The 14323-nt window shown below is 43.9% G+C and overlaps 1 protein-coding gene across 7 annotated transcripts in view; it reads right to left on the reverse strand.

Annotated features, from left to right (window-relative positions):
• The window catches only part of MEGF11 (multiple EGF like domains 11), a 253952-nt gene extending 244432 nt beyond the window's left edge, over positions 1–9520 (reverse strand). For 4 of the 7 annotated variants that reach the window (XM_036389488.2, XM_036389489.2, XM_036389487.2 and 1 more), the window contains exon 1: positions 8358–8521. The gene's annotated coding sequence lies outside the window, so the exon portion shown is untranslated. Of the gene's footprint in view, positions 1–8357; positions 8524–8573; positions 8721–9449 lie in introns of those variants that run through there. The other 3 variants (XM_036389486.2, XM_036389485.2, XM_054516237.1) reach the window with 3 other exon arrangements.
• Between the last annotated feature and the right edge of the window lie 4803 nt (positions 9521–14323).

Consider the following 14323-nt stretch of genomic DNA (forward strand, 5'->3'; position numbering starts at 1 on the left):
CGGCACAGAACAATCAGAGCCCACATTTCCATATCCCTTTGGCTAAATACACCAGGCTATGTCAGCAGCACTCTGCAAGCTGAGGATATTCCCCTTCGGCAGCCTGCTCATTGCTGGGCTGGGTGTGAGCCCCAGAGCCTGCTCCATTCACAGCACCTGTGCAAACATCTTTCTCTTCCAAAAGTCAACAGAACTACGAGTTTATATTCAGTTTCCAGTGCACATTATTTTAAGTACATCTCCTGCCTTTCAATGCCTGCATGCAAAAGAAAACCCCAACCTTAGCTCTGTACTACAAGGGGAACACAGACCCTAAAATTCTCCTCTGGTTAATGCTCTACCAAGCTGTCCCTCAAGTGGGAAACTTAATCCTTAAGAAAGCCTAAAAGGAGGCTGGGGAGGATAAGGCAAAAGACCTGCAGGACCATAGGAGAGCAGGGGGAAAACCCATTTGCAAAAAAATTGGGAGGATGCTTGGATTGTCTAGAAACCATCAGTGTTAGATGCTGGACACTACTCAGTGCAGCAGCATCCTGCTAATTATTTCTCTCTCTTTCTGTCAGGCAAAAGGCTTTTGCACAGCATACACAGATCTGATTCCTCACTTCACATTCTCAAGTCAGTGATTCTGAGTGAGCCTTTAATCTGTTACTGAATTTTATTTAGTTGTCTCTTTGTCCCTTCTTGTTTATTTTCTGAATTGTGTTTCTTTTTCTCACTTTTTTCTATATATAAGTGGCTTTCTGTGTCCTTCCTGCCCACACACCTCTGCCTGCCAGGCTATTTCCCATTGCCTTTCTGTTTAACATCGTTTGCCCCTTACTCAGATTTCCCACATTTTTTGCATCTTACAGATCAGAGCAAGAGGAACAAGCTGAGTTTCCAGGCTGGGCTCAGATCATCCACAAACAATCCCACGGAACATATTTTGAGAAATAAATTTCACTTACATCTTCATGAGCCAGAGTGGTACAATATAAATCAAAATAGAGTAAGAAAAATAAAACTTTCCAGATTCCTGTGGATTGGAATGGATGTAGCATCTGCCTCAACTGTTAAGAACACCTACTGCATTCACTCATTTGCTACCTTCTGACCACAAGCAGCAGATGGTATTTTGTCATTGCACAGACCTCAGTTCCCATAAATCACAATTTCTGCCCTGCAGCATTCATAACCCAGTGCTGGGTAACAAGTGGATGGATCCTCTCCTGCAACAGGCACTGCAAATGAGTCTTCTTCCATGTGCAGCTCACAAATCTTTCTGTATATTTGACCACCAGTATTTATTATAAATGAATATTTTGTAAATATAATTTCATAAATTATATAAATAAATGATAATAAATATAATTTAATAAATGTAATTCACTACTCTTGTCATTTTGGTGACATTCCCAGTAGCCCTCACTGCACAGACTCCATCTAATCAATCCTCAGTTACTATTAACACATCCTATAGGCTACTGATGTCTTCCCTGCCCAACATATAACACATCATTTGAGACACTATAATGGCACTAAAGAATCCAACCCAAAAGGACTTCCTGAGGTTATTTACATTCACCACCACCAGAGAAAACTGATTTGTTGGAGTATTTAATTTTCAAGTACTTTGCAGTGTTCTGGCAAAGTTATTACCAGTAGTTCTGGTCAGTGACTGCAGTTACTGTACTTTGCTCCTCAAAATAAGTTCAACATAACTCAGTGCAATGACATTTCCAGCTGAAAGATTACCTCCATTAGTTAGGGCTACATCCAAAAATCATCAGGGAAAGCTTACAGAAAAACAGCAAAAGCATTGCTCCTACTTCCTATATGCTCAGCTCTGTCATTCTGGAACACTACAGCTATCAAAACTCATCATGTCTAAACTGAAGCTCAGAGTTACAAATGATAATTTTCAAATTTGTTCATTCATTCATTTACCATAAAGTTTTTAGTCTTCTCACAAGTAAAATGAAAAGCAGGCAGTATTATGGAAGGGTGGGATCCATCTCTCCAAATTGAAGTACAGAAGTTGGGTGCCTGGCCTGGTCAGGACCAGCAGCCTGCCAAGGACTACCTGGATTTCCCAGATTTCCATGGAGGAGGGGGGCAGGTGTCATGTCCAGAAGGCAACTCATCCTAAAGGTGACATCCCCTGCCAAAACAAGCCTCCAAAAACCCAAACCTTTGCAAATAAATACAGGCATAGAACTCCTCTCTCCTTGGAGTTTCAGGGCATGACTGGTCACATGGTGTTTGGTGAAAACATTGCATAAGAACACCAAGAATTACATTTTCTGATGCTTGAATTGTGTCTATAAAATAACTGACTGGTCCTGTTTGGTTGCTAAAATGTCTACGTGGAATATGCAAGAAAAAAGAAATTAGAAGTGGAGAAGGGGTGAAGAATATTGCTACATCAGATATTTTTCCTCAGTCTGAGGAATGGAAGGTGCTATGACTTTAATGGTTTTGATTTGCCATATCCATTTTAACTCACAGAAGTTAATACAAGTTCAAATTAATCAGCCAGCACTTCTTTAAAATGATATTTACAACTTGTGCATTTAAATGAAGGCAAACAAAAGTAAAATTTATGCTACAATAAAGTATTATTGTCTTAATTCTTTAACAGAATTAAGCTAGCTGTGGCAAGTAGATAAAAGCCCTTTGAAAAGTGAAACATTGCTGCAGTTTGTCTTGTCAAGGCTCCTGCTTCTGAGAATATCGATGGTTTTCCTGTTCCTCGAGAACTATAAATGACACAGCAGGTCAGCGAGACAGTTTCCATCTCAGTCTGGATAGTTCCATCCAGAACTAGGGGATAATTCAGTCTCCATCCCCAGGTAACCCCAGCCTCTCTCTTCCCACTGCCAACAAAGGGCTTAACTCTGGACTTCCTCCTGAGAAACAAATCCCATAGCTTGTGCTAATGCCATGAGCTGGCCAGGGCTGTGAATGACAATGAAAGCATCCAGAGAGCAGGGTCCAGCCCCAGCACCCGGGGCAGGGGCACTTTGTGCAGTGGCTGCCTGTCAGGAGGTACCAGACTGCGATGCACAACTCATGTGACACACTGAGTGTCAGAGAAGTCACCTCCCAGTGTCCTGTGCTGTGCCAACAGCGTGCTGGCTGCTAAATGACTTTACATTCTTCTTTATTTTTCTGCAGAGCTTATTTTAGAAAGGTTGTATATCAATCTGGAAAGTGCTGTGAACATGATGTTATCATAATGGTACCATATGCCAGTTGACTACTTACAAATCATCCATGCTTCCCTCACTTGGTAGATTTTAAAAGCATGATAAAGAGAACTTGATTCTCCTCATGCTTACACTGGATTTATATCGGTGCACCTCCATGTTTTATACTGGTAAAAAAATATTTGTATCAAAACCTCTACAAAGCTTTAAAGGCTCTTAAAACAGCAACATCCAAACAGATAGTTTTTACTATTCAAGTAATTGTCTCAAAACCAGATGTGAGTGTTAAAGACTCAAACATATAAAAAAGTAGGATATGCTCCCAAAACACCTTATCCATCCCTGCAATCTACAGAAATAGGTTACATCCTTTAACTTTAAAGCTCTTTAAAAAGCTTTAAAGCTGTTAATTTCCCTTCCTGGTTTGGTCCCTTTAGGAGGCCACAGTGAATTCCAATACTCCACCTGATCATTTCTCTATAGCATTTTCCTACTATCTGTGTTCCAGAGAAATCAGATTTTCATGAGTTCACAACACTCCATAAACCTTGCAAAAAATTAAGTTCTGTAAGACTTGTGATAAAGCAGGAGGTTAGCAAAAGTCTAGATCTTAACAAGGAATCCAAGATAAAAGGCTAAGTAAAACCTCTGAATATCTGAGCTTAGGAGAACCTGAACCTATTTCCACTCATATCTACCAGTTAAATATCGAAATAATAAAAACCAAAAAAAAGACAAACCAAGCAAAACAACAACAACAAAAAAAAAAAACCAACACAAGAACTTGTTTACAAATTCCTCACTTGGGCAACCTGTCAGCTGTCATATTCTGGCAAGTTTTATGGTGCCTTTTTGACCCTTTAAAATATTTTTTGGAGTGACTATTAGCCCTTATGAAAGGTTTTTGGAGAAAAAAGAACTAGAAAATGAACTAGGTGAAGTTAGAGCACAGAACTATTTTCTCTCAGCTACTCTCTTACTCCTCCTCCAGGCAGAGCACATGTTTAGCAGTGAATCTCATTGCAGCCTCGTGCCTATTCATTCATTCATTAGCCTTTGTTCTCGAGCTGGTGCCAGGAGCAATTCTCAGCGCTGGTTCTTACTGCAAAGGGAGAAGTGAGCCCTAAAGTTCTGCTCTTGTTTGCAATCTGGTGTGAGTTGGGTGAGCTCTTCATTCCCTGCTGCATTTCTGTGAGCGGGCTAAGTGGTGACCTTCATCTTGTACCTCTCTGCCTCACTCACAAAGAAGCTTTCATACAAATTTCAATAGCTTCCCTTTAGAGCAGCAGCCAGACTAGAGAACCTGCCTGGAGGGCTGAGCTCTACTGGTCAGATCCAAGTGTTTGTAAACACACTCATCCTGGAGAATTCTGCACTTGTGTTTGGTCATCTTGACTGAATGCCTCAGATTCTCTGGGCTGCACCCACTCTCACAGCTACTGAGTCTGATCTTCACAGCAGTGTGGGATATTGTCTCTTCATGAATTTGGTACTTTAGCTGTAATTCATGAGGTAACGGTCACATTCTACAAACTCTTAAACAAAATTCCTCCTCTCTACCTGCACACATCGATTGTACATTACTCACAGGATTCACAGAGAAGTGTCATGTGGCTGAACTCTTCTGGCAATCTCAAACTGATTCTGTCTGGGATTTGTCTCCTCTGAGACTGGCTCTTTTAATTTTCTACAAGCTTTTTCATGTCTCACTCTTTAACATACAGAACTTCTCCACTGAGGTTTCAATCAGTTTTGTGCAGAGGAGCATACGGGTGGATCTGGCAGCATGGTCAGTCTCCACGGCATAGAACAATGAAAGGGAATTTTTTCTATCTTTTCCATTAATGCCTGAACAAGCCTTTCTGGGGGAACTCATTTATTCACAATGGTAATTGTAACTATGTCATTGATTCAGGGTTTTACTATTAGCCATTTTTTGAGCCATGTGAGATAGTCAGGGCAGGATGCTGTGGCTTTACAGGGATCCCAGGTGCTATTTGGGACACATGAGGAAAACCAAGATGTCTGCATTGAGCACCAGATCCAATGTGTGTCTCCCAGGACAATGGAATTCTGGTGGAGCAGCAACTGGAGACCAGGCAGGATACCCTGGGGAACGTAAGGGGATTGTGAGACCTGAATCCTACAGGCATCTACAGCATGGTCTTAGGTCCATCACCATCCCTGAAGAACCTCCCAGGGACTTTGGCTTTGAATTGGCAACAGACTCTGCCTCTTGCAGCCTCACAGGTTCCTTTGCATGGATAGGCAAGGCAGAGAGAGGCAGTGGAAGTGCCTTCCATTCATGCACTCCTCTGTGAGGTGCAAGCAGAACAGACATATTTGGATAAGATGACAATACGACAGTAAATGTGCAAATAGGTCATTCAGACCCAAAGGGGACCAACAGATGATGGTTTGGGGGAGCCCACCACACTCCATGCACCTGGGAGTACACAAAGGCCAATGGCAAGCACAGATGCTGCAACAAGAAAAAGGTAAAAACCAGTGCAGGCACCACACTCCACACTCCCCAGTGCCTGCAGCCCCCATGTTTCTAGAAGGAGACTTATGGCTTTTATATAAAGTAACTGTGAACTCTGTAAAATCTCCATTTAAATTCCCGACCCAGAGATTTGCACAGCAGTACTGCAAAAAGTAGTAATTACACGGAAGCTTTTTAATATGCACTGGTATGCAGCACTTCCCTTTTTAAGCTGAACAACCAAAGTAGTATCATAAATATTATATTCAAATAGTAACCCAAACCACATGGTTTTGAAAACAATAACCAAGCACATGCTTTGCTGGAACACAGAATTAGAAATTATTTCACATACAAGGATAAAAGGTTTGCAAGAATTGTGATCACACTAGAGAGAAATAGTTTATGCTATTTCAGACTGTACTCGAAGGTATTTTCACAGCTCCAATATAATTATCTGTTTTCAGTGATTTATAGTTTTGCCGTATGCATTTGCTTAAATATTAATTCTGCTGCCTGGTGTTTAAAGCACGATGGATTGTTCAAAGTGAAAATAGCTGAGTGCCTCACTCACAGTAAATATGGGACTTCTTAAAAGGGACTGTTGGCTTCTGTTTGATTCTTTGAACAATTAATTTATATTTAACTTTAAAAAAACCAAGAGATCAAATTAGGCCTTTTTCATAAGTAAAAAGCTGGAGCAACGTAATGCAGCCTACTAGTGAGTATTTAACAGCAGCCAATTGGGATTTTTAACTAAAATGACAGAATTTTTTTAAGTAGGTGACTGGAAGAGACTGGAAATAAAGACAATACTGAGACTGTTCAGAAAAACAGATCATGGCCACATGAGCATTTCAATGTTTCATATGTTGAAACACTTTCACCATAAAACTCTTGCAATTCTGTAACCAATTTACTCTGGTATCAACAAGAAGCAGCAATGAAACTGAACTTAAGAGTTTAAACACTGAAGAAGCCTCCAGAGGTTGTAACTGACAAATAAGCCTTGAAAACATATTTCACACATGCTTATTAGCATTTATTAACCTCATCAAAGACAATTTCAGGTGTCCCACACCAACTTTAAGAGACTCCAGAGCAGGGCCCATGAACATCAACTTGTTCATAAACAAGAACAGATCTGTGCTCTGTAAAGGACTGGCTAAAATCCAGCCCTGTGGTGAGGCTGTTCAGTCGGTTTGGTCACCTTTATTTAGCAGCACTATAACCAAGGCAATGGACCTGAAAGAATCCATCCAGCAGGCACTAACTACTCTGAGAAGGAAAATTTGTGGGATTTTATTACAAAGTAGACATGGGAGGAAGGTCCAAACAGCAAGAGGGACAGCAAAGCTCTGGATGGACTCTAGGAGACATCTAAGCATGGGAAGGATTCTGACTCAGACTTGAATATCCCAGCATAGATCTTCTCAGATTTCCTTAGCCCAATGATGTGAAATTGAGATACAATGTCCAGCCACTTAACCTGAGATTTCTATTACAAAATACAGGACTGAGCGTGACAGGGGGTGGGATCTCCCCCATCTGACAGGTCGTGGAAGGCACACAGGCTGCTCCATTCTCGCTAATTTGTGTGTTACATACTTCTGTTCTAAGTCAGGGGGCAATAGAGACATGGATTGCAGCCCTCCTTTTAGTTAACTCCGGACTTTCTTCCTGTGGGGAGGGAGGACGGGCTAAGCCCAGTGTGCAGTGATCACAGTGATCACGGGAGATTTATTTACCGAGGAGCGATGGCTGCCTTGGGTTCCCAACTACTGATGCCCTGCCCACGGCTCTGGGTCAGTCGGGTGCCCCGTGCTAGCGCTGGGTGACCGGCACAGACAAGCACAGGCGCCAGAGCTGCGCGCTGTCCCTGCGGGCCGCCGCTGAGCGCTGCCTTTGGGAGCCCATGTCCTGACACTGCCAAACTTCTCTCTTTGTTAGGAACCATCTGGCAGCGTGGCCAGAGCCCTGCCTAGGCAAAAGAAGGCAATGTTTGGCAGCAGCGAGCAGCACCAGTGAGAGTGAGATTCCACCCCCTTGCCAGGCTCTAGAAACGCAGGTGTCGCTTACACACCGCATCCTACAACTTCTCCGTGCCCCAAACACCTTCTCCCACCAGGAGCCCCGGCAGGTACACGCAGGGGAAGCCACTACAGCCACTACAATCCGAGCAGCGAGCGCCAGCCCGAGTCCGCTCGCCCGCGCAGCGCAGCAGCCCGAGGACGGGGACACGCGGGGACACGAGGGGACCAAACCCGTCTCCTGCAAGCAGAAGAAAGTTCGTGCCGATACAACACCCCAGTAAACCACGCGGGGGGCAGGAAGCGGCTTCTGAGAGGAGCGCTGATAGGGGAGAGTCCTAATAAAGCCGTAAGATCTCACCCACGCACACATCTCCTAGCTCAGCACTTCCAAAAGCATCAACGAGAATGCAAAGATTGAGGCAAGGGACTGGAGAGAGACTGCCTCCCCCCGGCTCGTCCTGGCTGCCAGGGCAGTTCCAGGAGGAGCCGGGCAGGGGCTCCGTCCCTGGCAGCCGGGGGTGCAGAGGATGCTCCTTGCCCCGCAGCAGCGCCAGGGACAAACGGGGCGTGGGAAGCCGCAGCTGCGGGCACGGGGCTCCGGTGCCGCGTCCCCGGCAGCGCCCAGCGCTTGTCCCGACTCGCACCTACCTCGGCGGGACCCGGGTCCGGCTCCGCGGGGCTGCGGCGAGGGACGGCGGGGGGAGGCGGCGAGCGGAGCCCGAGCAGCCTCGGCCGAGCCGGGGCCGCTCGCACGGGAGCACCGCGCCGGTGCCGCTGCCCAGGACGGGCGGGCGATGCTGCTGCGGGGGACTCCGGGCGCCTCTTTGGCTCTGTTAGGAAAGTTACCGCGGCCACACGACCCACCTTAAACCCGCCTCCCCGCAGGACCCGGGGGAGGAGGAAGGAAGAGGAGGGCGGGAGGAGACGGGGGTGGGGGCTCGGAGCCGTTCTTTTCCCGGCGCAGAACCAAGTCACAGCAGCATCTCTCGGGCAGTCGCTCCGGGATGCAGGGCTGGGCGCACCAGCGCATTCCCGGCTCTCGCAGGCGCTGGGCTGAGGCTGCGCTCCGCTCCCCTCCCCCTGGATTCTCGCTTTGACGTGCGGTACCAGCTTCAGAGCGCAGAAACTTTCCCGTTTCCTGCGGCGCTGACGCTGATTTTTGGCTTATTCGTTTGGTGATGGTTGGTTTGGCATCTCGTTATTTATTTAACCGATTGTTGTTTCGGGGAAGGGGGATTCTAGTCCCGATGCCTTGGGCTTTGTGTATGTGTTTTGGGGTTTTTTTCTCTGCCCGATTCAATTAAAATACATTCAATAGCCTAGAAGGACAAAGAATCAGACTGCCACCCCGGCATGCCAAGGTTGCCGCCCGAACATGTGGGAATGAGGAAGCAAACTGTAGCCGAGGCAGAAACACTTGGTGGCTCAGCAGAGGCAGGAGATGGGGGGAAAGCACGGCTCCCTGCCTCCTGCGGCTCACACACCGCGGTCTCCCGAGCAGAGACCTCTCAGACTCCGCGGATGTGCTTAGAGGGAGATCATGCAAACTTCTGGACCCATTTCAAGGTGCCGGGTTTGCAAGTAGCGGCACGCACGCAGCTGGAGGAGCGGGCACACACGGGCAGGCACACGCAGCTCGCAGTGCCTAAAGCAGCCCCGGCACGGGGAGACGCTGCCTCGAGCCGATACCACGCGGGGTTCAGGGGATGCTAATGGGGAAAAGCGCCGTGGAAAATTTACCTCTTCTCTAGCATCCTCTACCGTCCAGAGCATCTGCCCTTGCACTGTCACATCGACTGCATCGCTGCTGCTCCCGGGTGGCTCTGTGCCACTGCATGCTCAGGGAGGCATCAGCCAGCGAATGAGTCGCACCCCACGGTTGTCATTTTCTTCCTGAAAGATGTACCAGAAGTTACAAATGCATAATGATTAAAATCATTAGACCAAAAGGCTCATGGCAGGTGATTTGAACAGCTGCACTAACTTAGCTCTTAGCCAGCAATCTTATGCTTGCACAGGCTTTTCAAGATGAAATGCTCTACTTGTGTTAGGTACTATTACTGATTATATTCTAATTAGAATAACAATATTGGCTGTGATCCTGCTTTTTTAACATCTCAGTATGCAGGAAACACAAGACCAAGTCCCTTTTTGATAAAGGACCAAAAGGATTAACAGAACTTTTTTTGTCACCGTAGCCTCACGATGAATCCCCACATTGTACAGTATTTTATGTCCATATGAGGCTGCCAAAATCCTTTGTCCTGCACTGTGTGTTTCTTGGTCACGTGCCAGTGCATGACTGCAGGTGATGGCAGTGTTTCAAAAAGGACATTGTTTGGGCCAGGATTGGTACATTGGCTCCATAAGGGACTCCCTGCAACCTCCCAGCCTCCCAAAAAACTCCTTTGCTCCAGCACTGCCTTTGTGCCCCCAGGTTCCCAGCCTTGCCTTGCCTGGCTGTGCTGGTTTGCAGCATTCCTGAGAGCTTGCAGCAGCCCCCTGAGCCAGCAGCATGGGGCAGTGGAGGATCCCTGGGTGCTGGAGTGGCTGCTGGAGAGATTCCTCCTTCCCTACCTCTTTTCCAGGCCCAGTTCTGCTCCCTCCCTGGCTCCACAAGCTATTTTTCTTCATTACCCGTGGCTAAAGCAACCTAAGCAGGTTCTGCAGTAGTAGTGGTACCTGAGGTGAATTCCTCACTATCTTTCTCCACCTGTTTTAAATTATTTTTTACCAAAATCCTAATGATGAATATCAATAATAAATTAGCAATCGTGTTCATTTATTAAATTATTTTCAATATTTAATACAATTCAATAGATCAAATTTGAACTTGATTTATTGAATAAATAAAGATAATTAGGTTTTGTTGTTTGTCTAAGAATATTAAAAACCACCAGTCGCTCTATACTGATGGCATTGTTTAGAACTCAGTTTTGTCACCAGTTTCCATTTGAGGAACTATTTAGCATCCCTGATTTTCCTTTTTAAATGGTAAGAAATGCACAGAGACTAAACCAGACTGCTTAAAATGAATTAGGCAAGCCTGCTGCGACAATTTCTTTTTTCTTTGTCTTTCAGTGTTCTCTGTAAAACTTTCCAAAGAAGTGGCCTGTCAAACTCTGAGTTCTCTGGACACCAATGAAACCCAAGATATTACATTCTGCTGTATGACTTTTGACAGATATTTCAGGCAAAGCATTCAGCCCCGCTCTTCTTGCTCATATAAAATCCCACCCAGCTCAGTAATTTCCCATGGAAAGTTCTGGCATTCTCTGCACTGTGGTTGTCTGCTTGCAGGGGTGTAGATGTCAGTAAATGCCAATGGATGTGGCTATGGATGCTTCTCCATTTGAGGCTGACTGCTGGAACACTCATTTCTTCTTGGTGTCTATTTAAATGCAGCCACCTTCTAAAGACATTCAGTACAAACAGCACTAGATTGCAGCACACTGGTTCTAGTTCAGTGCTTCTGTTTTTAAAATGTGTAGTTTACAAAAAAGATATATAAAAAGACAGTTTGGCTTCTTTCTTATTATTGTTGACTCAATGAGTCTATGCTAGAGTTATAACTCTGTAAACTCCAGCTGAATCTTCAAGCTTAGCCAGATTCTTTCATAAATCAGATTGAGTTGTTGAGATTCTGAAGGACAAAATAACTCTCAGTTATGAGTGCACAGCTTCAGTTTGGTGAAATGATATCTGGTTATCCCCAAGAAACCTGAGCACCAACATGAAAATGAGAAAAGAATTTGGAAAAAAAAGGGGGAAAAAAGTTCAGGAGTGTATTACAAGAGTGACTCTGCACAGAAAACTGCTTAATAATTCTGCTGATAAAGTGTGAGCCAGAGAAGAATTCATTTCCCTCTCCCAGAGCTCAGCTGGGGTGACAGGAGTTTAAAGACGAGCAGCTCTTTCATAAAGGTAAGCAGGTATGTCCTTCACACAGGCAACAGGAGTTTGAAAACATTGAAGTCACTGCAAGCTCTGCTGTTGACTTTTGGGAAGGCAGAATTTTACCCTTTGAAAAGATCTGCTGAGTAAAACCAGCCACTTGTACACATTTTCTCTTCAAAGTCCATTCACCTTTCAAGAGCATTTTGCTGCTTTCATTTGCTTGCTTCTACATGTCCAATTCAAAACTAGTTCCTCTCCATTTTTTCATTTTCCATATGTTCTTTTTGCTTAAAGGGGAAATTGGGCCTCAGGAAACAACAGCAAACTGAATCCTGCTAGTGTTTGTAAAAGCACAAGTTACCAACACTGGAAAATGATTATACTGTTAATATCAAAGCCCAAGAAATTAAATATGCATCATTTGTGTCCGAATGAACAATTACTATTGAAAATAATGCCTGAAAAAGAAAAACAAAGCTTTTCAGACATAACATGAATTTTAACTTGGTTTTTTTTTTTAGAAAACCAATCAGGGTTTTAGTTTATGCATCATTCTGTTCCCCACAATAATACTCTGTCTGTGCAATCAGTGATGATAAATGGTACATAATTGTAAACTTGATATTGGTTTTCAATATTGAATTCATCATCCTGTCCTCTTAACACATATTAAATACTTTAAAGAATTTATGTATTTGTTTGATTTATCTGTGATTTTTTTCCAATATGTAAAATTTATTAGTTTTCTAGTTTTTGAGGAACTAAGAGTAGACAACATCATTAATAACACTGAATAATAGTGTTGGCCTCATTTATGCCTGACTCCCTTTTACCAATACAAAGTGTCCAAATCAAATACAAACATATTAGTTGTAGGCAGTGTAGAAAATACAGGCTGAACTAGAGCCAGTTCTGCACAGGTTTTGTTTGACTTTCCCAATCCATCCCTGATCTCTCCAAATAAGGACAGCAAGAATCACGTTCATTTATCTTTTCCCACATGATGGACCCATTACAAATACAAAGATTCACTCAAATTGTCTCAGTGCTCTCAAAGAACAAGTAATGAAAACATGATCAGAAAACATAAATCCTGCATTACAGTACCAAAATATACAGGAATTGTTCATCTAATTCCAACAGACACTAAGCATTTAGGGCCTGGTTCAATCATGTCAATTGTTTTTTTCATTAATACAGTTTTTAAGTCTGCTCTCCAAGCCTAATAAAAAGGACACTCAAAATGAGTTAAGAACTGGCCAGTGACCAAGTGGTTTGTGTAAATCTTGACCTATAGGAACTCAAATTCCACTCTTAATCCTGTGTGTATGACCATCATTCTTAGTGTCTGCTATTTCTCTTAATCATGGTTTCTGCTCTGCTCCAGGGCATGACATTATTTTCTGCTTAGTATGATGTAAATTTAAAAATAAACAAAGGATTTGGTAAGGCTGAAGTAAATAATTATGCAATGATGCAAATGAAACCATAGCCTTCATTCAGCTGAACTGTAGCTGGTTATTTCAGGGAAGAATTTGATCCACTAACAAAAACAGCAGAGAAATTCAGTTGCACACAGCTATTACTCCTTTTATGATAAAGGAAACTGGATAAGAGACCAGCCTCCCACAAAAGGGATGAGTGGAGCTCTGTGCTGCAGCATGGCTGTGACAGCTTTGTTGCATGAACACATCAGCTCTTTGGATGGATCAGAATGGCCTGAGCATGTAAGAGAGCTCCATGGAATCCTGGTTGGCTCCAGGAGCTGCAGGGTGTAATTCTGTAGGAAACAGGACCCCAAGTACACCCTGGTATCCAGATTGACATTCTGCCTTCATTTGGAGCACATGACCCTGGTAAGTATTGGGGAATGACATCAAAATAGATTGACAATCACTCTGCAACACCTAAATTCTTATTAATGTTAATGAGAGTAATGCATATGAACTGAGAAGCCAAGAGGCCCCTCCCAATGAAAAAATAGGAAAAGCAGCATTTATAATACATAATTAACAGCAATGTCATCTAGGTCAGACTGCAAATGTTGGCTTCTCAGTGCAAATTCCTGTGTGGATGACTGCAAGATGAGATTTTTTTCTTTTATCCAGAAAATTCACCCTGCAACTGAAGCAAGAAACCAATAGCTTCCAAGCACACCTTCACCTTTTGGTTCTGAAAGGACAATTTACCTGCCATGTCCCTGTGTGTCTGCAGGACATCCCTCCTAGTACTGCCTGAGGTGGAATCAAGGCTGTGGGAGAAACCCAACCAATTCCCAACTTTCCAACACCAACCAGGCATTCACAGGTTGAACATTATCAGCTGCATTTGTGATTGAGTCAATTATTTGAATATTCTCCATCTCCTGAGTTTGTATTCTCTTTGAATTTCTCTTTCACCTCCACCTAAACACAACGGCTGGAACAGCCCTGAGCAAGCACAGACCAAAAAAGGGGCATAGGTCCAGGAGCTAAAGAAGAATCCTGATTCTCTCAATCTGCCTACACCAATTGCTGCAATGAGGTTTCCCAAAGTTCTGCTCCTTCACAATGGAACACAAATGCTGCTCTCCCCCAGAAAATTCCCATTTGAAGAAAGCTGACCAAACTTCCAAGTGATAGCAAACCAGAAATAGAGTTAAAATATGGACTGAAGCAGACCAAAGTTGGTGCTTGGTATTCTGGAAGAAGTCCATAGGATAGATTCATTCAGATCTT

The sequence above is a fragment of the Molothrus ater genome, chromosome 13 (genome assembly GCF_012460135.2).
Source record: "Molothrus ater isolate BHLD 08-10-18 breed brown headed cowbird chromosome 13, BPBGC_Mater_1.1, whole genome shotgun sequence".
NCBI lineage: Eukaryota > Metazoa > Chordata > Aves > Passeriformes > Icteridae > Molothrus > Molothrus ater.